This window comes from Ursus arctos, unplaced genomic scaffold, assembly GCF_023065955.2.
Source record: "Ursus arctos isolate Adak ecotype North America unplaced genomic scaffold, UrsArc2.0 scaffold_8, whole genome shotgun sequence".
Lineage (NCBI taxonomy): Eukaryota > Metazoa > Chordata > Mammalia > Carnivora > Ursidae > Ursus > Ursus arctos.
In genome coordinates this window covers 41,008,078-41,030,958 of record NW_026623100.1, presented here as the reverse complement: position 1 = coordinate 41,030,958, position 22,881 = coordinate 41,008,078, and positions in this window count along the sequence as shown.

Genomic DNA, 22,881 nt, shown 5'->3' with positions numbered 1-22,881 from the left:
GTGTTCTATGCTGGTAGATCATTGTTGCATGCATTTATGTGTACATGGAACTGTGTACTTCTTTTCACTTTAGCAAAGAGGTTTCCAAGGGAAAAAGAATTTAATTTGATAAATACGTTAGCTGAGAAAAAAAACAGTATACATAAAGATAGTATTAAGGTAAGGATGTAGGACTTGAAAGCTTTTATTTTATTTTATTTTATTTTATTTTATTTATTTTTTAAACAAATATCTCTTAGATACTAACAAGGTCCCAAGTAATTTGCTAGATGCTAGGAGTAAATAAAACCAGATGTGGTCCCTGCTCTTATGGAACTTAGCAAGTAATGGGAGACACAGGCATTCATCAATAGTCTTAATAGGAAATAAAATTTTACAACTTTGAACATAGAAAAGAAAATAATCTATCTATATATGTATCTAGAGCTACATCTTTATCTCTCTTTCTCTATCTCTGGAGCAAATCTGAAGAATAAGTAGTAATTAATAAAACAAGACTGAAGAGAAACAGACTAATGTGAGGGGCTAGTTGATGGCCACAATGAAAGGTTGCTAGGGGTAACTCAATGTTTCTAGGAGAAAAGAGAAGCCTACCAGTGTTTTACTCGAATATCATTATCAGATTAATGTGATTAAAAATACTGATCTGGGGGCGCCTGGGTGGCACAGCGGTTGGGCGTCTGCCTTTGGCTCAGGGCGTGATCCTGGCGTTCCGGGATCGAGTACCACATCGGGCTCCTCCACTATGAGCCTGCTTCTTCCTCTCCCACTCCCCCTGCTTGTGTTCCCTCTCTCGCTGGCTGTCTCTATCTCTGTCAAATAAATAAAATCTTTAAAAATATATATATTTTTTAAAAAAAATACTGATCTGGTTGGGGTGCTTGGGTGGCTCAGTCGTCGCTTAAATGTCTGCCTTAGGCTCAGGTCATGATCCCAGGATCCTGGGATTGAGCCCTGTGTCCGGCTCCCTATTCAGCAGGGAGTCTACTTCTCCCTCTCCCTCTGTCCCCAGCCCCCACTCATGTTCTCTCTCTCAAATAAATAAATAAAATCTGAAAAAAAAAATACTGCTCTGGTTGAATATAAAGAATAGACTGTAGGGAAGCCATGGGTATGTGTGTGGGTAAATGATTAAGTCTCTATTGTGGATATTAAGGACAGAGATAATGGTAGATTGAACTAAAAATAATGTTAGCAATAGAAATATTCAGAAGTAAATGAGCTTGATTAACATTTAACAGGTGTATTTGAGAGGATTTTTGATGACTTGGATAGAAAAAATAAGGAGATGGATATAATGGTTAACTCTTAACTACTGACTTGAGTAATTAGATGTTGAGGGGTTCCAATACATGAGAAAACAATGTTTGAAAGGAAACGTATATGGACCATATAGAGATCATATGCCTTTGGGATAGCCTAACATAAGAGAAGAAACAGAAAAGAGGAATGACCAGGAAGACAAGGGAAAACAAAAGTGAATGCTATTTAGAGGCCAATAATATGATGGTTGGAAAATAGCTGACGGATTTAGAAAAATAGGTTTGATTGGTGACCATCATGAACAATTTTAAAGTAGAGTGATGGACTAAACTTATGACGAAGCTGAAAATTGTATAAAAGGCTAGAAAGTGAAGAGAGTGAATATAGGCAGCTTTTACAAGAAGTTTAACTATGAAACTAGAAGATCTCTAACTTAATCCTTACTTTTCAGATGTTGTGTTACACTGAACAAATAAAAACAAGAGAAAGAAAAACTTAAAGAAATGTAAAGAAAATATTTGAAGATTACTAAATGCTAAAATTCTAACTGTATGAGTGCAGTTTTATTTAGCACAGGTCTTTTTGTAATTTGCATAGGTTTTTAATAGACACCATGCTTAATCATCCTCAAGAATCTGCCACTGTGATTCAAAGATGTTTCATATTCCATTTAAAATATCAAGCATCTAAAATAAAAAAGAATATATTAGTTCACCTCCTGGAGCTTTGAAATGTTTTAATAAAAACAACTAACACTAATAATGGGCCCATTAACATTTGTGTCTGCCATCTATAGGCATCCCTAGGTCTATAGGCAAATATAGTTTGACTTCCACCAAGAATGTGTATGTAATTAAGGCAGAAATTTCCTCAAGTTTATAGCAAATGCCCCAAACATTTGTTTGTTCTGATGCATTTTCATTTGAATAATCTCAAAATATTCATATCGATAGAGATGACAATTTATAGTCATCTCTAAGGCATTATTTAATGGGTTCTGAAATTTTTCCTTTACTAAAATATTGCACCTGTCTGAAAATTGCTAACAGAGAGAGCACACATTGTAAAATATGCATTTCATTGGGATAAGGAACGGATTTTGGTTAAAATAAAAATATTCTGTAGGAGAATCATGAACTACCTCATGCCTCCTTTTAATGTTTTGGTACTGAAGAGTTTGGGACAGTTGGTACTGTCCCAACTGACAGTAAGCTTATATCAGCTCATTACATAATGAAACATATCATGAGAATTTTTGAAGGTCGAGGAGTAGAACAAAAGGTCTTGAGCTAAAGCACCATCTTTGGAAGAGGGTGGAAGAACATCACCTCATAGACTATTCTTTCCTCAAATTCAATTTTAGAGTGATTGCTTATTTTATTGACAACAACAAACCAAAATATATAGAATGCTTCTTATGTGCCCAGCAGTGTGCCAAGTTTGTGTGAATGTGAAGGGATAGAGCATTACACTAAATTAGGCTATTTAACTTCAGATTCTGGGTTCTCAACCCTCTCAATCACTATAACATCTGCCTACCCCAAAATTGTTTATATAAATTGCTTAATAAACATAATTTGTAATTTAGGTAATGGAAAATAATACAAAGTAATTTAAAAACAATATAGCCTCTTATATGTAATTATTAAATGAAATGGGAATGGTTGTACCAAAAATTGGATGACATTTGGCACTTTGGTATTCTTGAAATGTAGGGCTTGTGTACCATGAATTGGCTCACTCAGCATCCATTCCTAACCACCTTATCTCTTTTACACTAGAAAACTAAACACCCTATTTTCCTACACAGCTTCTAGTCAGGGAGGAACTTGAAGCACATTTCTCATGAATGAGGTCAGAAGAAGTCTACAAGGAATTGCTCCCTTATCTACATACAAAGACAAAACCTTGAAAAATTTTGTTCCCTCTACCCTGGTTCTAGTCTGGTCCCTAGATATGGTGCTATAGCATACGGATTGTGACTGTAAAGCTGCACTAAAGATGGCAGAACAGAAGAGCAGAAAGAATTTGTTACTGACAACATCATGGTGCCACTATACGAACACTGAACTTTTTATTTTGTGACACAGACAAAATGCTTCTTGTTTAAGTAATTGTTATAGGATACTCAATTTTTTTGCGGCCAAATGCTTTGTTAATCTCTGCAGAGAGTGATTTGTCTTTATGTCTCAATAATCTTTAGAATGATGAGGCCTCATACTCAGTTATTTAAATTCTGGGAATTATTCCAAAGAGATGGATTTATACCAGACCTATATGCCCTAAAATGAATGAGTTTGGATAAGAAATTATATCATATGCAAAAGTGTTTATTTCAGCACTATTTATAATACTGAAAAGTAGAAAAAATAAAATGGTAAGTAGGGGTTGAAAAGTAAATTAAACAAGTGATATTTATTTAATAGATCATTATCTATCAATAACATGATTCTTGAAAATGAGTAATGCTAAAAGAAAACTTATTTTAATATAAATAGAAAGTTAAAAATTAATGCTCAAAATTACATACAGTATGATTAAAAAGCTATATTAAAGTAAGTACAATGCTGTTTTGTTTCAAGTTGGTATACATTATGGAATATTTTATTGCTGTTTTATCATTGGTTTTTCCCTTAAGATGCTTATAATAATGAATAAATAGAACTTGTAAACTTCTAAAACTTTTATGCAAAATTTCAAAAATACACAAAAGAGTGGTATCATAAATTCATAGCTTCAGATTGTTTCATCTATATTCCTACACATACACTCTTTTTCCATTCTAGATTATTTTGAAGCAACTACCACAATACAGTGATTCAACAAGTCCATACATCTCCAGGTGCTCATCACGACAAGTGTGCTTCTTAATCCCCATCACCTATTTAACTCATCCCCCCAACCCCTCCTCTTTGGTAACCATCAGTTTTTCTCTATAATTAGGAGTCTGTTTCTTGGTTTGTCTCTCTCTCTCTCTTTGATCATCTGTTTTGTTTCTTAATTTCCACATACGAGTGAAATCATGGTATTTGTCTTTCTCTGACTGACCTATTTTGCTTAGCATTATACGCTGAAGCTCCATACGTGTTGTTGCAGATGGCAAGATTTCATTCTTTTTTATTGCTGAATAATATTCCACTGTATATATAAAGAAGATGTGTCATATGTATATATTAATCAGTGTGTCATATATATATGTATCAATGGACACTTGGGCTGCTTCCATATCTTGGCTGTTGTAAATAATGCTGCTATAAAAATAGAGGTGCATATATCCCTTTGAATTTTGTTGTTGTTGTTGTTTGTTTTTTGTTTTTGGGCAAATACTCAGTGGTGCGATTGCTGGATCATAAAGGATAGTTCTATTTTTAAATTTTTGAGAATGATCCATACTGTTTTCTACGGTTTCTGCACCAGTTTTCATTTCCACCAACAGTGCCTGAGGGTTCCTTTTTCTCCACTCCTCACCAACACTTGTTGTTTCTTGTGTTGTTGATTTTAGCGATTCTAACAGGCATGAGGTGATATCTTATTGTACTTTTGATTTGCACTTCCCTGATGATGATGATAAACATCTTTTCATGTGTCTTTTGGCCATCCATATGTCTTCTTTGGAGAAATGTCTGTTCATGTCTTCTGCCCATTTTTTAACTGGATTATTTGGTTGTTGGGTTTTATAAATTCTTTATCTATTTTGGATACTAATCCTTTATTGGAAAGGTCATTTGCAAATATCTTCTCCCATTCTGTAGGTTGCCTTTTAGTTTTGTTAGTTGTCTCCTTCAATGTGCAGAAGCTTTTTATTTTGATGTAGCCCCAATAGTTTATTTTTGCTTTTGTGTCCCATGCTTTAGGAGACATAGCTAGCAAAACGTTGTTGCTGCCTATGTCAAAGAGGTCACTGCCTGTGATCTCTTCTAGGATTTTTATGGTTTTAGGTCTCACACTTAGGTCTTTCATCCATTTTGAATTTATTTTTGTGTATGGTATAAGAAAGTGTTCCAATTTTATTCTTTTGCATGTTGCTGTCCAGTTTTCCCACACCAAGATAAGAATGCTTTTTAAAAATATGACCACAACATCATTGTCACACCTAAAGTGATTTAATAACTTCTTAATATCATAATCAAATGCTTAATTTCTTTCCAAATTTCTCTGATGGTTCTATAATTTATTTTCTGCTTATTTGTATTAATTAGAATCTAAATATATTCCATGTATTGCAGTTGGTTGATGTGTCTCCTCTCTCTCTCTCTCTCTCTCTCTCTCTTTTTTTTTTTTTTTTTTGCAGTTTACTTATTGAAGAAACTGAGATATCTGTCCAATAGAATTTTTTAAAGTTTGGGTTTAGCAAATTGCATCTAGCTGGTGCCACTTACTATGTTTCTCTATCAGATGTGGATTCAATTTATTGACAATAATATTATATGGATGCTTTCGTGTTTATGTGATATTAACAGCCATTTGTGATCAATGGCAAAACCTGCCTTTTATTAGATTGCAAAAAGGTGATATTTTACTTTTACAATTTCTAAATTGTTTATTAACTGGAGTATATCTAAGAAGAAAAATTTCATCTCTTTAACTATTGCGTTATCTGAGGATTTCTCAACTTAGGTACTATTGATAATTTTAGACTGGGTAATTCTTTGCTTTGAGGGGCTGTTCTGTGCATGTTGTATGTTTAGCAGCATCCCTGGCCTCTTTCTACTAGATATTAGTAGTACCCTTCCTCAGTCATGAGAACTAAAGCTGTCTCCAGACATTGTCAAATGACCCCTGAAGGCAAAATTGCCCCCCAATGAGAACCACTGGTTTACCTAAAGTTCATACATGAAATACAGGATATAGATTTGATTCTTTTCCTGTGTTTGTCAGCTTTCAAAAAGATAGTTGTCGAGCTTTCTTTAGCGAAGATAGATGAGATGTTTTCTAATATCATTATGAGCTTGTTATTTTAAATGTGATTTATATCTTTGAAATCAATGTAGTTATTATTCCAATTTATGCTTATTTTTTGTTTGTTTTTGGTCTGATTCCTTTAAGTTGTTTCCTAAATTCATTTGACACATCTAGTGGCATTGCTTTCTGCTATAACAAGTTCATCCAAGCTAATTTTTCCATTTCCTGTCAAAGCCTGGCATCCATTATTTCTCCAAGGAGCCATATTTCTTTTAGTAGAAAATAGAATTTAGTGAGTGAAGTCTGTGTGCTTGAGGTGCTCATTCGTTTTTAGGCCTTTTCAGCTGACAAAAATAAGAAATGTATATACACATACACTTATATTTATATGTGTGTGTGTGTGTGTGTGTGTGTGTGTACTTGGATTTGTATTTCCAATTCAAATTCAGAAACTGCAGGATTTTTATTTAATTTTTAACCTTACAGTTGTGTGTCTTTTCTCTACTGCTGCAAATCCCAATGACCTATGATATCAACATAGTCACTTATTTGCTTTATACCCATAGTAGGACAAAGTCTAATGTTTTACTTTAACCTTCACCTCCTGGTAGTCATGCCCTAGTGTCATCCCATCCTCTTGAATGTGGGATGAACCAAGTGACTCACTGCTAGTGAATAGAATTCAGAAAAAGTGATGTGATGTCACTTCCCAGATTAGGTTACAAAGAGCATGACTTCTGTCTTACTGGCTTCCTCCAGTTTTCTTGCTGGTTTGCTCTGAGGGAATCCATCTGCCTATTATTAGCTGCCCTATGGTGAGGATCACATGGCAAGAAATGAGGAAGACCTCCCACTAACAGCCTGAGAGTAACAGAGGTCCTCAATACAACAGGCAAGGAGGAATTAAATCCTGCCAACAGCCGCGTGAGTGAGCTAGAAAACGGATTGATTTTAATACAGCACATACAATCTAGTTTCATAAGGTATATGTGTATATATATGTATATCCTTGCAACCAACAATTTAATACTTAAAATATATTCAAAATAGTTAAAAGTTTCCTGATCATTTTTGTCCACAGTATATAAACTACTAGAGATAGTTAAATTATTGTTTTAAACTCATCTAATATAATTCCTATCTGTGCGATTATACCACTAGCTCAATACCAAAATGCAAAATTAGGTTCATTGTTTTATTTTGCTTTTCTTTAGTATAAATTTTGTTTTGTTTTATAATTATGAATGTATTTACATAGTTCTAAGATTAAATCCACAAGCAAGGAATATTCAGAAAATTCTATTTTTTAACCTGTTCCCTCCATCATATTATCTAACCTCTCATAGGTAACTTTTTATTTTTTTTGAGAAAATATAATCAAGTATATTTATATATTTATAGCCTCCCTTAGGGATATAAGGTAAATGGTAGCAAACTATATATATATTATATACATTGTTCTTCCCCTTGCTTTTGATCATTTGCCAGTATTACCTGTTTAAGGATTTCTCAGTCTCAACACTATTGAAATTTTGGCTGGATGATTCTTTGTTGTGAGAGACTAGCCTGTATTATGGGATATTTAGCAGTTTCCTCCCTCTCTACCCAATATTTTCCAGTAACACCTCTCTCCCCAGTTGTGACAACCCAACATGTCTTTAAACATTGCCAAAGATCCCCTGGGAAACAATCTCAATCCCTTTGAGAACCACTGTCTTAGCTATAACTATAATATGTTCCTTTTTATTTTTTTACAGCTGTACAATATTCGTTTGTGTGCATATACTGTAGCTTTTTTTGTCCAGTCCCTTACTGATAGACAATTTCCTCTGTTCCAGAATTTTGCTATTATATCTTGTGCTTTTATCTTTGTTGTATTTTTGCCAGTGTATCATTGGAATAGATTCCCAATAGCAGGATTGCTACATCAGAGCACAAATGCATATGTAATCTTGCAGTATAATGGCAGATTATCCCCTCACCCCTTAGGGTTACAACTATTTTTCTTTCCTACCGTCAATATGTAAAAATATTTCCTCTGGCCTCACACACAGTTTGTTGTTGAAGGTTAGGATTAGCGCCAATCTGATAGGGAGAAAGGGCATCTCAGTGTCATTTCACTTGTGTTTCTCTTATTAGGAGCAGCATGGCTCAGAAACTTTTCAGACATCTATGTTCATTGTCATTTTTTTCTGTGAACTATCTGTTCATATATGTTGCCCATTTACTATCGGTTGCCTTGTTCTCTTTTTTCTTTTAGGAGATCTTTATATATTAAGTATATTAACCATTTCTAATACAAGTAGAAAATGTTTTTCCAGTTACCATTTGTGTTTTTACTTGTTTACAGTGCAAAAATTTTTAGATTCTTCTTTTAAAAAGATCAATATTTTTTCTGTGTTGCATCTGGATTTTGAGTAATAGAATTCTCTCAACACGCAAAATAGACAGAAATTCAATCATGGTTTTCTCTAGTAATTGTATAGTTTCTGAATAATTTTGCGTTTATTCTGTTGTACCTCATAAGAGGAACAATTTCAATTTTATCTTTTTCAATGTACCTACCCAGTTATCCCAACACTTCTAATTTTAAAACTTTATCTTTTCCTTCCTGATTTGAGATGATACATTTATAATACATTTCCAAATGTATTGAGTCTATCTGGATTTTTTATTCTTTATTAAGGTGTAACTTAAATGCTTTGAAATGTATTTATTTTAAGGGTAAAATTAAATGACTTTTAGTAAATTTACAAAGTTTATAACCATCACCAAAACAGAATTACTTTGAAAAGATCTGTTTCCTTTTGCCATCACTGTCTATTCCTATATCCAGACCCAGGGACCCATTAATCAACTTTCTGTCTTTATGGATTTGCCACTTTGGGAAATTTTATATAAGTGGTGCATATTATATTTGGTATTTTGTGTCTAGCTTCTTTTACAAAGCATACTATTTTCAGGTTCATCCATTTTGTAGTATGTTTTATTCCTTTTTATTGTCAAATAATAGTCCATTGTGTGGATATACTACATTTTGTATTTATTTACCAGTTTATGGGCATTTGGGTTATTTCCACTTTTTAGCTACTATGAATAATACTCCTATGAACATTCACTTGCATGTATTGCTGTGTACAATACATATTTTATTCCTCTTGGGTATATGCCTCGGAGTGGAATTGCTGAATCATATGATAAGTTTATGTTTAACTTTCAAAGATATTTCCAAACTGTTTCCCTGGATTTTCTATTGTTTAACTTTGGTCTACATGTCTAAACCACACTAATGTAATTATAGAAAGCATATCTTTTAATGCCTGAAAGTCTAGATCCACCCTTCACTAAGATATTTCCTGGCTATTCTTGCTCATTTGTTTTAATTTCAGTTTTGAAAAATGGAATTTAATTGAAATTACCTTATATATATATATGAAGTGAGGAGGGCATTCATTATTATATTAACTTTTTATATTCAAGAATGAGGTCCACCTTTCTGTTTGTACCAGGTTTTGACGTAGGCCTGTTCGAAGTCTGGTTTTGTGTATCTCAAAAGTAGATATTTTAGGAGGTTTTTTGGGTTTTTTTTTTTGAGTCTTCTCAACTTCTGTGTTGTGAAATTTTCTAAATGTAGCTTTCTATTCTGTTACATCTTGTAACAAGTTGTTGTTTTTATTATGAAGGCTATTGATTTTGGTTTTGATATTATAATTTTCTACTTTGTTCTGTTATCTTGTTTATCATACATTTCCCATCGACTCTTGGATTTTCTAACCCTATAATAGTGTTCTCTGAAAAAAAAGTTTTATAACTTTTTTTTTCAATTTTTATGCCTCTATTTGTTTTCTCTTTTCTAATTGGATTGGATAATATCTCCAATAAAATCTAAGTAACAGTATAGATAATAGATATCTTTGTTTTATTTGCGGCACTATCAAGAAAGCCTCTATAATCCCCCATTGGGAAAGCTGTAGTTTTTGGCATGAGGTATCCACCAATTTTTATCTATGAAGAAAATTCTGCTACAGAACCAGTTGGACTTAGGTTTTTGTTTGGTTTGGGTTGGTGCTGTGTATCACTTTATTTCTTCTTTGGTAAATGGTCTTTTTAGACTTCTGTTTATTGGGGACATTTTGTTAAGTTGTATTTTTCTTAAAAAATTATACATTTCATCTAGGTTTTCAAAAATATCTTTTTAAAAACATTATCTGATTCAATAGTTACTTTACCCTTATCATTTTTAAGTTTTTAAACTTTCTCTATTAGTCTTCTTCCCCCAAACTACAGCTCACTGTCTTTTTTTTCCTTTACTAGGCCAACAAGTACTAATAATATTTTTATTATTATTTTTAAAGAAAGAGTTTTTTATTTATTAGTTTTAATATGTTTTATTTTGCCACTGCAGTTTATTTACAAATAAAACCACTAAACATGCAAAATATTGAAGTATTAAGTAGTGACCCTAAAAGAGCAGCAACCAGCCGAATCACTAGATCTAAGGTTCAAGTCAAGAGGGTCTCAAAGTTTAACTATATTAAAAGTAGACTTTTGATAGAAAACAGGATGGGACTTTCTCAGATGGATTGCTTACAACTCAAATTAATCGGCTCTCGGGCTCTCATTCTACTTAAATATGAATGTTAGAGGACACATTAAAAGGTGAAAGTGTTAGATACCTGATGTACCTGGTTAGTTATTATTCAATTTATATGGAAAGGATATGTTCTTTAAAAAGAAAAGAGAAACCCAGGAAGTCATGTGTCATTTTCTGTGCATTTTGATAAAATAAATGTGAAAGAACAATGGCATATTTTAGAAATCTTTAAATGCTGAGCATTATCTCTGGACAATCCGTAGCACTACTTTCAAGTCCGTGGTAAAAATTCCAACTCTTGACTCTAGGTATTGACAGTGAGTAAAAGCAAACTTGTGATGAACAACTTTATTTAAGACCACATACTTTAAAAGGGATCAGCTGTGTCTATAGCAAAAAAGAGAGTTGCTGAGAAATGCCAGAAACTCAACTTGAGAAGGAACTCACAGGTGAGGGTACATATGTAGCTACAAAATACCCCTCATGTCACCATGTTTTCTCCCTTGATGGTCCCTTTAATTTGAAGGTGTCTTTTGATGCTTAATGCTGACTCAAAAATTACTGATTTGGGCTCTGCTGTAAAATTCCTGCGTGCTGTAGTCTTATAACTATGATACTGCCTTTTATTCTTACTTTTCTTTCTTTCTTTCTTTCTTTCTTTCTTTCTTTCTTTCTTTCTTTCTTTCTTTTTTTTTTTTTTCTTCTTTTTAATTTTGCTTAGTGTTTGTCTTAGGTTAGCCCTCCATAACAAACCATAGGCTGGCTGGCTTAAACAACAGCAATTTATATTGTCACAGTTCTGGAGGCTAGATGTCCAAAATCAGAGTGCCATCATGGTTGAGTTCCATCAAACCCTAGGGTTTGATTTATGGTGAGATATATCTTCCTGGCTTGCAGATGGCCAACTTCTATGTCCTTACATGGTGGGGAGAGAGAGAAAGAGCTCTCTCTCTTATTCTTCTCATAAGGCCACCAATCCAATTGGATTAGGACTCTACTTTTATGACTTTATTTAACCTTAATTATCTCCTAAAAGCCCTTTCTCCAAATATAGTTATATTAAGGATTAGGGTATTAACATATGAATTTGGGAGGAACACAATTCAGTCCATAGCGGGGTTGTTAAATAATTATTGGTATCCTAGAGCATTAATTTTATTTCAGTATTTATGTGCTCTGTTATCATTCTCTTTGTCTTTTTTAAGTGCATATTGTATATATACATGTGTATGTGTGAAATACATGTTTATGTGTGTATATATATCAGATCATTTCTTTGTAATAGTTTCTTGATTTCTGTTAAGAGTTTGAAATACTATATATTTTTCCCCTTTGGTCCTAAAATTCTCTTATTAAATCTTCTTCAGAGAAAATCACCTGTGGCGATTTGTTGGTTTGAATCTATTCTTCAAATAACTGAGTTCCTTAAACAAAGAGTAAATTCCCTTTGTCTACTTATACTATTCTAGTTACACTAGACCAACCCTCACATGAGTGTGTGTTTATTATTGGCTTCTGAATGCAGGGACTAAGAAGTCATTCATTAGCCAGTGAACAGAAGTAATTCTTTCCCTGTGTGCTGAAAGTAAATGGGCTTCAGAGCTGAATCTTCCTGAGAAGCAAAGGGAGCCTCCTGCTTCTCAGTCTTTGACAGAAAAAAGAGGAGTACGTCTCAGTTACATGATAGAAAAATCTACTTTTTTTTTTTTTAATAATTCTACTTTTTGAGTAGAGCCCCTAAAGGCAGCCAGGACTGTAAGCTCAGCAATATTTCCCCATATGTTAGCATAACATGTAGGTGGAAGCAATTCATCTCCTAATATTTGTGGGACACCATGGGTCAGTTGGTGCCCAACAGGTACACTCCACCATTCGCACATGTAACGATGCCTCGGTACCAAGAATTTATGCATGTGGCATCCCATTAGACCACACTTCCCTACCCTCACATCCCTCCTATCAATCTGTGTTATTTGTATTAGTTGAGTCAGCCTAGCAGGACATAGCAGAGACAAAAATCCTCCTAGGCCTGCTGTGCTCTGCCCAAGTCAGAGCCCTTGGCACCTCTTTGACTTTATTTTTTCTTTCCTCCTTCTGTTCCGGGGTCAGAGTTCATCTCAGTTTTAAAAATTTTGTTTCATACATCTTGTGTTCTTGTTTTATTCTCTTAAAAAGAACAAATTTAATCATTTAACAAATGTTCACTTAGTGATCATTTGCTGTCTTGTTGGTGTTTATATAATTCTCTACCAGGTATAATTGGATAAATAAGGGAATAGAAAGAGACTTCCTGACCTTCATGAGTTTATTATACAGTTAGAAGTTCAGACATGATTAAATAAACAGAGATAATTAAAATAAGCTTGGGATAACCTCTTCTGACTTTGATATAAAGTCCTGTGGAAATACAAAATAGTGGCAGTCAGAATGAATTTAGAGTTCACCAAGAGATGTATTGAAGATGTCTTAAGGCAGTTTTAAAGGAAGTCAGGGATGTGAGTGGGTGGAAATTGTTACCTAGCCTATGTCGAGTAAAAGCAAATGTGAGATTAAGTGAAGGTGCAATGAGGATTAGAAGATTTTCAAGTAAGCCAAGTTCAGATATAGCTTTGTTTGTATGCCTTAAAAAAAAAAAAAAAACCCTGTTAAATTTTCTCTAGCATGTATTTTTTTATTTAGTAAACACAATTTTCATTTAACTCCGTGCATTTCAAGCTATGTAAAACAGTCTAGATTCAAAGATAATCACCAGGTTTCTACAATGTGATTCATTGTATTATAGGAAAATAGAGTATATCCATGTCATACTCTGATTTCACCAGTTGTCTGCATAGGAATGGTACAAGAATAAGAAATTTATACTCATTCCTCTGACCCAACCTCAGATAAAATCTGAATGACTCTTGGGGAGGAAGGATTTCCCTAGCAGTGAACCATACAGTCTTCATAGGAATATTTCTAAAACAGAGAAATGATGCAAAAGATGTAGTTTGAAAAAGTGACCATCGAGACTTTTAGCATATGCCTGATGGAAGTTAGTGTGGTCTAATACATGTGAGCTCTTGATGACTTTCTCCAGTAAATAATGATGAAGAAGAACCAAATATAAAGAAAGATCACATTCTCATGATCCTCATTGCTACTGACTCAGAAATACTTGTGAGTTCTCAGCATTTCTAGTCCTAATAAAATGGTGAAATCATACAAAAAGGATAAACCATAGAAGTGCAAATTTCTAAAACTGGGAGCTAACAGAGGCTATATTTGGGATATGGGCTACTTACTTTCCAAAGTGTCAGGTTGAGTGTTTTGCTCTAAAACAATTTAAGAAATTATTTTACAATGTTTTTCATTAAACAAACAAACAAACAACAGGGTAATAGTTTATGCACTAAAATGTTTAAAGTGAAAAAATGTTATTAAATTAAAAATGCTTCTTAGAGGTTTAAGTTATTGCAATGTAGTTGTTTTTTTTAAATGGTTAACTTTTTATGTTTTTAAATTCCTTGCCTACTGTTTTAGAGACATCTGTTCATAAAGACATTTTAGGGAGTTAAAACATACTAGCAGGCTATTTACAAAATGAAACTTAATATAAATAATTTCCTAAGCAAAAGCAAAATTTTTTGAAATACTACAAATTTAAAAGTTACTTTTGATTTTAGAAAATATTTTTGATTATGTCTTTTAAGAAGTGCAGACCATTTGTGTTTGGGAGGAAGCTTTTATTTTTACACATTTGATATAATTTATTAGAGCAAGAGAAAATATATCTGATGTTAGTTACTGCGATGCTTACTTGAAAATTCTGCTCCCTGCTGTGAAGATAATAGAAATGTAATAATTTAGTGTGTACTGCCCCACTTGTCTTCACAAAAAATTACCATAGCGTGAAAATAAGCAAGAATCCACTTTCATTGCATTTATATTGTATTAGCTATTCTCAAAAGAAATATAATAGATTTATCACATATTTAAAGCTATTTTTAATGTAAAAATTATAAGAAAAATCCATATACCAAAAATGTCCTTTGATTGATAAAGTCAGTACTTAAGGGAAGATATAATTGTGGCAGATGTGTCATTTTGCTTACCTCTAGCACCTAAAGCCATATTTGACACAGAGAAGGTGCTCAAGCTGTATTTGTTGATTGAACAAATGACTGGAGGTAACTTAATCATGTGTGTTCACCATTCAATTGTTTTAAATAATATTTTTTATTATATTATGTTAGTCACCATACAGTACATCCCTAGTTTTTTATGTAAAGTTCCATGATTCATTATTTGCGTATAACACCCAGTGCACCATGCAATACGTGCCCTCCTTACTACCCATCACCGGCCTATCCCAGTCCCCCACCCCCCTCCCCTCTGAAGCCCTCAGTTTGTTTCCCAGAGTCCATAGTCTCTCATGGTTCATTCCCCCTTCTGTTTACCCCCCCCCTTTCTTCTTCCCTTTCTTCTCCTACCAATCTTCCTACTTCTTATGTTCCATAAATGAGTGAAACCATATGATAATTGTCTTTCTCTGCTTGACTTATTTCGCTTAGCATTATCACCATCCAATTTTTAAGGAAAGAGTTATAATGGCTAGTCAACTAGTATTTTTGAGGGCTTTTAAAGTATTTTTTATAACTAGGTCTAAGAAAAGATGAAGCATTATAACATTTTAATGATACCTCTTTATTTCAAAGACCTATTTTTTCAGTCACATGCTAACTTCTTTTCTTGTTTTTTCTTGACTCAGTTTCTTCAGTTTTTCTGCCAGAAAGGAGACCTTTTGCTAAACATGGGAAGTCTAGTTCTAGGCTATAGTTTTGTCTGACGTGGTATACTTTTACTAATATTCCATTAATAAATGTCCATAGTAAAAGAAACCTTTTGAAATAGTAATTTTCTGGGGTGCCTGGGTGGCTCAGTCGTTAAGCGTCTGCCTTTGGCTCAGGACATGATCCCGAAGTCCTGGGATCGAGCCCTGGGATCGAGCCCCGCATCGGGCTCCTCCACTGGGAGCCTGCTTCTTCCTCTCCCACTTACCCTGCTTGTGTTCCCTCTCTCGCTGGCTGTCTCTCTGTCAAATAAATGAATAAAATCTTTTAAAAAAATGAAATAATAATTTTCTGAGTTCATTTGAAGGCAGGGTCAGAAAAGGCAGATTTTTTTTTTTCCCTTGAGAATGGATTTGTAATCATTTTGATGTTTGGCAATTGGAAACCTTTGTAAAGGGTGAACTGTGTTTATGAACAAACCTGAGGCATTCAGTAACAACCACTACAAGTAAATGTTTGAGTGCATACAATAAATTATATCGTTATTTCATAAAAAATTCTAGATGGACTGAATAATTTGTAAGTGGCCACAGAATATTATCTGTTACTAAAGGCCAAAAAGTATAATAGCATCAGGCTTGTTCATTTTGTAGGCCCATTGTGGAGGCTTTTGTGGAGGTGAATATATATTAGTTGCTATCATTAATTTTGCAGTCATGATTTGAAAGTCCACAAGATTTAGAGGACAAAATGAAGTAAATATTATTTTAATTATAAGAAAGCAGGTTGGGAAAGTGGACCCACCACACAAAGAGAAAAGTACAAACCATATTTTATTAAAAAAAAAAAAAGATGTTACATGGACTGTGAAGAGAAAAATACTTGTATATTGTCATACTACTCCTTGATTCTAAAATATAAATTTAGAGAAATATTAGTCAATTATGTAGATATCCTATAGATGATTGTGGTCATAATCTAATAATCAAAAATGAATCAATCATTTGAATTTGGCTAATTAATTAGCATTTACTGAATGACATTTGTATTAATTTATTTACACATGTGATAGATAGCTAAGAAGTACTTATGATGTACCAAGCACCATGCTAAAATCTGTGATACAGAAGCTATATTTGATCATGAAATTAAGGCTACTAGGGTACATACAAATAAATAGGCTATCACTATGCAGATGTTGAGAGAAAAGCAAGCTGCTGTGGAAACTTGCTAGAAGATATTCATAAAAGGGATTCTATAGAAGATTCCTAGAAAAGGTAGTACTTTTTAGTTGTAGTACTTAAGATGAAGCTATATGTTAGGAATTAAACAGGCAAATGGATGGGGAAATAGAATGTTCTATGCAAAGTTCTCACATAGACAAAGGTTCTCATAGGGAATCAAGAGAATATGGTGTCTGGCAAGACTTAAATGTAGGTCAAAATGGTTGATGCATGGAACTTAAGATGGCCATGTGTTAAATCTTTAATTCACCAAGAAATCTTGTTGGCTACAAAACTGAGAAAGAATGAATTTAAGGTTTTAATATGTTCTCATGCCTTGTAAAAAGGAAAACAGTGTTCAAGTGGCAGATACATTACAGAGTAGTCTTTAATACAGTAAAAGTGAATAAGTATTAGCATAAAGAAATGCATTTCTCTCAGCAAAGTCTGTGACATATAGTTAAGATAGAGCCATTCTTCCATTAAAAGTATTGTGTATAGGAGTATGATTTTACTAAAAGTATTCCCTTAGAAAGGAAATGTGTATCAAATATTTGGGTAAAGTGGGGAAACTTATTCATGTCTTCTTTGGTGATTTTATGGTGAATTTCATTTGCACTACACTGGATTGCAGACACGTCAGTACAATTTAGAACCATAATCAATATTTCCTCCTTCCTACATCATTACCATTAAATCTTTCTAAACCTGTTATGAAATGATTGGATTTCAATAGGACTTTAGAGATTATTTTATCTACCTTCTTCATTATATAAAGGAAAAAACACCATTGGAAATAGTCAAATTCTATTTTTTTCCAATAAAAATTGTATATACTTAAGGTATACAGTGTGATGTTTTGATAAATGTATATATTGTGAAATGATTACCACACTCAAGGTAATCACCACATCTGTCACCTCATGCAATTACTGTAAGAGATCTACTCTCTTAGCAAATGGTCCATCTCTGATTTTAGTTTTGATGTTTGACTTTCTAGCCATGCATTGGAAGTGAATTATTGGCGCTATGTAAATGTGAGGGGGGAAGTGTATAAAGTGTGTACAGGGAGGACTAGGAGACTTGTTCATAGATCACGTGGATCAATAAGCATAAATTTCTTGGCATGACACTATACTGCTTACTTTCCTCTTGATCCTTTCCTAATACACTTTGTCTTCCCAAGAAAGCACGATTAGATCAGAACAATCCCTAATCACTATGAGAAATTATAGAAAAAAGCAAATCTTTTACTGACAGCAAATTATACTTAGGAACCTGTCCTTATGGAGTTCATGGTCTCTAATTGGTTTTAATCCTGATAGTGGCTATGGTTGGCAGAGAAATAGAGACTATTAAAACACACTGAGATAAATAGAAGTATGAACAGGGCTCTTTGGGAACACAGAAGGAGGTCACTAATCAGACACGGTTTGGGCAATGAGCAAGGGAGGGCTTCCTTGGGCAGGACAATGAAACTAGCAGATAAGCTATTCATGTAACAATCAACATCTCTCTTCATAACATTTATCAGACTAAATTATAATTATCTGCATACTTGTCCATTTCCCTTACAGACAAGGATCTGGCTTTGTCTTTATTTTCTTAGCTCTTAGTATAGTGCCTCACACTTACTGGATGAAAGGAGGATATGAAAGGAGTAAAAAATGGGGGAGGGATGTAGGAAGAAAGGAAAGAAAGTAAAAGAAAGCCACCTGAATCATCAAGTGGAATTAGGAGCACTTTTTACTATAGGAAGCAGTCTAATCTTCTTTCAACTCTCAAGCATCTTGTCAGTTAGTAATATTGCAAATATTTCCTCATTTTTTCTAGTGTAATTAAACAGATTTGTGATCAGCCCTTCTTAGAAGATAGTCTTACTGACTTTTGGGGAACACAGTCACCTGCCAAGTTAGGGTCAAGGATCCCAGCCATCCACATGGTTGGGAATGTCTCTGGGAGAATTAGTATAACCCTGCGTGTAACTAGACAGGAATATTATTGATGTATGCCTGGTGCTTTATACTTCAAAAACATGGGGTTCATATATAAACAGGTAATTTCATTCCAGGAGTTGATAGTGGGGTGGAGGAGTTAGAAGAGGGAGAGCCCAAGAGTAGGCATTTGTGTTTTGCTTCTCACTATCAATTCTGCCTCCTGCTGGAAACAGGTTCCCAAATTTCTTGTGAGAAATCATCTGTCTTATTCTCACATGTGGGTAGAATTTTCTCCAACACCAGCTGTATTGGATTAAACCAATTGGACTATACATCTCACATGGCACAATAATTGGTTCAGAGTAGCACATTCAGAACAGAGTGGATCAAAAGAAGCATTACTGCAACTTCTGAAGAGGAAAACATCTCACCGTCTTTGGAATGTGTAGTGTGAGTTTGAGAGACTGGACTTGCTGAAGGCCATTTGCTGTCATGAAGGGCAGCAGATTGATGAGGAGACAGAGGGAGGGACTTGAGGTATGGATCTCCATGACCTGATTTGAGCCTTAACTGCAAGTAAAGCCAGAGCTGCCCATAATCTTTTTGGGTCTATGGACCAATCAGTTTCTTTTTAGTTTAATACAGTTTGGGTCAAGATGCTTCCACTCACAAGTGAAACAATCCTTAATGATGCAAATGGTGAACTAGGAATTATACCACCAGTATTTGAGTCAATAATCTTGCCACTAACCAACCACACTTAGTAACAAGTTACCTTTGTGGTTTGAAAACTAACTACAAAAACAAACAAACAAAAAAGAACTTTCCTGCCTACTTCAAAATACTGTTTTAAGTCTCAATAGGGACAATGTATATTAAAATACTTTATAACTAGTACATTAATAAATAAATATAAGGTACTATTGTTAATGTCTCAAAGGCATCCATTTTTTTTCCTACTTACTAGTAATGAAACTAGGGAAAAACTAGACGGTAGAAAGTTAAATGAAGATATTTTAACTTTCTATCCAAATGTTCTCTGCCATGCTGTGCTGCTGGTAAAATGTAGAATAATTTTCAAAATTATATTTCATTAATGATGGCAATTTCTGATTAATTATTATACAGTGCTCCCTTGATAATCCAGCAGCCAAAGTTACCCTGATGGGCTTTGATTGCACAGACATGACCTTGTGTTTCAGTGTTGTCATGTCTTCTGTTACAGACAGACATGATTTGAAACAGCCAAATTTCTTTTTTACAACCAGTAATTCACATTTAGGCTGTTCAAAAATACCCTTGGGGTTAGCACATCAAGAAGGCATTATCCCAAGATTAAACACTGGTAGCTGCTTGCAAAATGCTTGCAAATACAGGAGATTTGCTATGTGGCTGAACAGATGCGATTGTAGTATGCTGTAGAGATTTTGGGAAAACTTAGGAGTGGAACATATTAAGAGAGGATACTTTTCTTCCACTGACTGCTAGTCATTGTTCAGAGATAAATTAATTTCTTTCAAATGGTATCCTGCTAGAATCTTGGCTGTATGGCAAACTTCAGATTCTCTATCTAGACCCAGTGTCCTTGCCCCCTCCACTGACCTACCTGCCATTCCTTGAACTGAGAAGATATTTATGTGGGGAGTACTTGAAGGTCCCTGTGATTAATGCCAAAGGGAGGCAGAACTTCAGCCTGTGAAATTTAGGAACAGTTGGTCAGTCCTTCAAGAACCCATGTAACCACCACAATTGTTCCCATGGGAGGACTAAAATTGAGGTAGGTAACTGGGCTGATACCACAGAAGCTCATTCCTAAAACAAAGTGAGAGAAGCAAGGGACAGCATGGCCTCAGAGCCTGTTGTCAGTAGTTCATGTGTTTCAAGGATAAGGGTTTTATTCATTCCTGTTTTTTAGAGCCTTGCATACTGCTTTACATGGCAGTGAGCCTTCTGTTGATTGCCAAATAAATACGCTGGTGTGGTGGTAGGGAGAGTAATGTAGTGGAAACCGCAGGTCTTGGGGTCAAATGCCTGTGTATCCTATCCCGGGGCAGGTGTAAGGGAAAATGACTGCAATCCTGCTACTCCGCATATTTTGCTGAGGCCATCTTGTGGTCTTGAGCCTAACGTAGTTTAGAGACACAAAGGAAACTAAGGCTGTAGGATAACCACCCCACAGAGTCCTTTGTGAGGGACAAGGGGAAGTTAGGGGAAATGAAGAGGGCCTGAATATATGCTCCAGGAAACCTTTCCTAAAAGTTAGTTTCGAAAGTAATCTAATCCTCTACCTTTTATTTGTAGCATTTTTATAATACTTAGATTATCCCTTGTATTTCTAATGCTCACAATTTATTATTCCTGATAGATTATAATCTCCTTGAAAATGAGATTCATGTCTAGTCCATTCACATTACCTCAACATTGTTAAGTTTACAGTGAAGGTTTGTTGAACAGAACTGAGCCCAGTATAGTTAACTTATCAGCTTTTTATGGAGATGGTGTATGTAACATAATTATCTGGGGACATTTTAAATATGCAGACCTGGTTTATCCACCAGGGATTCTGATACATTCAATCAAATTTGGGGCTTAGAACATAGTTTTAATAACCCCCTCAGATGATTCTTATATACATCCCTGCTTTATAATAACTACTTTAGTGAGTGGGAAAGAAAATGTTGATTTCCAATACATGCATCCCTAGGATAAATTTCAATTTGACCAAATTTTCTTTAGCATCCTCTTTCTCAGTCAGTATTCCTCTCCTCCTTATGGGCCCCCCAACCTCAATGAACTTTCCCATAGGAACTATCTCACTTAATTAGCTGTCTCCCAGATTGGAAAGCAATCCCTGATCAGGTGTTAGCTGATGCTTCCTATGGTGTTACATCCTGTAAAGCAATTTCAATTTAATAGGGAAATGGGAGGACCAAAATCTTCAGGGCTTAAGATATCTAATAGGGGTTTCAAGTACCAGTGTGGGAGCTATATCTGGGTGGGAAGGTCTTTAAAATAAACCTTAAAAATCACAACAAAACTGGCTCCGTATTCATGTGGATGGCCTAATATCCCCAAATATCAGACACCAGTTATACCTGACGTGGCAATTACTTGTCTATTGCATTGTAAAATCCTGATCTTAGCAAACATTTATTTGTCAACCGTCCTTTTGTATAATATTTTTAAGAACCTATGATATGTACGTATGGTTACTTCAGATATATATCTATATATAGATATATAGATATATATCTATATATATGAAAAAAAAAAACAAGTTCTTTCTTCAGAATTAAAGAAATCATGACTTGTGGAACAAGTTTTTCTTGTTGGGAAACATTTTCTACTTTGTTCATCATGATGTTAAGTGGGGCAAGGAGGGGTAGGATTGCCACCAGAGGAGAAGTGCTGCACTAGGAGTTTACAAATGCCTCTCCTTTTCTATTTTGGGTTTGATTACCATTATTCCTTAAACTTTTTCAGTCAACCTCAATAGCAGCTTAAGGCAGATAAGACACAACTAAAGATAGGATTCTTCTACTTAAACAAAAAAAAAAAAAATTTAATTTTTTAAAAGAGAAAAAGCCAAAGATGGTATCTCTTATTAAAGGAACTTTGCCAGTTTTTTGTTGTTGTTGTTGTTGTTGTTTATTTCTTCTGAAGGAAGTAAAAACACATGCACATGTTCACACAATTATACAAACTATACAACTTAAATTAATCAGTTAATTAGTTAAATGATACTGTGTATCAGACACTCTTATACATTTATTAAACCTAATTTGTATACTAATCCTGTAGGGAGAAAATATTGTCTTCTTCTTTTTTTTTTTTCCTGCTGTTTATCTTGATGAAATTCCCATGTAGCAGATTGCAATGTCCATTGAAAAACAAACAAACAAAATGCTTTCAGTGGAAGAATATTACTTGTATAGTTAGATAAAAACAGCTATATTTTTTCTGATAGAGGTTGGCTCAATTATAATATTTTTCTCAAAAAGTACAAAAATCATTAATACCCGTAGACAGTAGAGCACACACGTGATTCATTGCATATTTTCTTAATTGACTGTTTAATTGATACTAATTTTTCATGGAAACATTTATTAAACAGAAACTGTAACATCTGTATTAGACACTAGGGATTTAACATGGGTATAACTTCTTCTTTTGAAGGACTTCAGTCTACC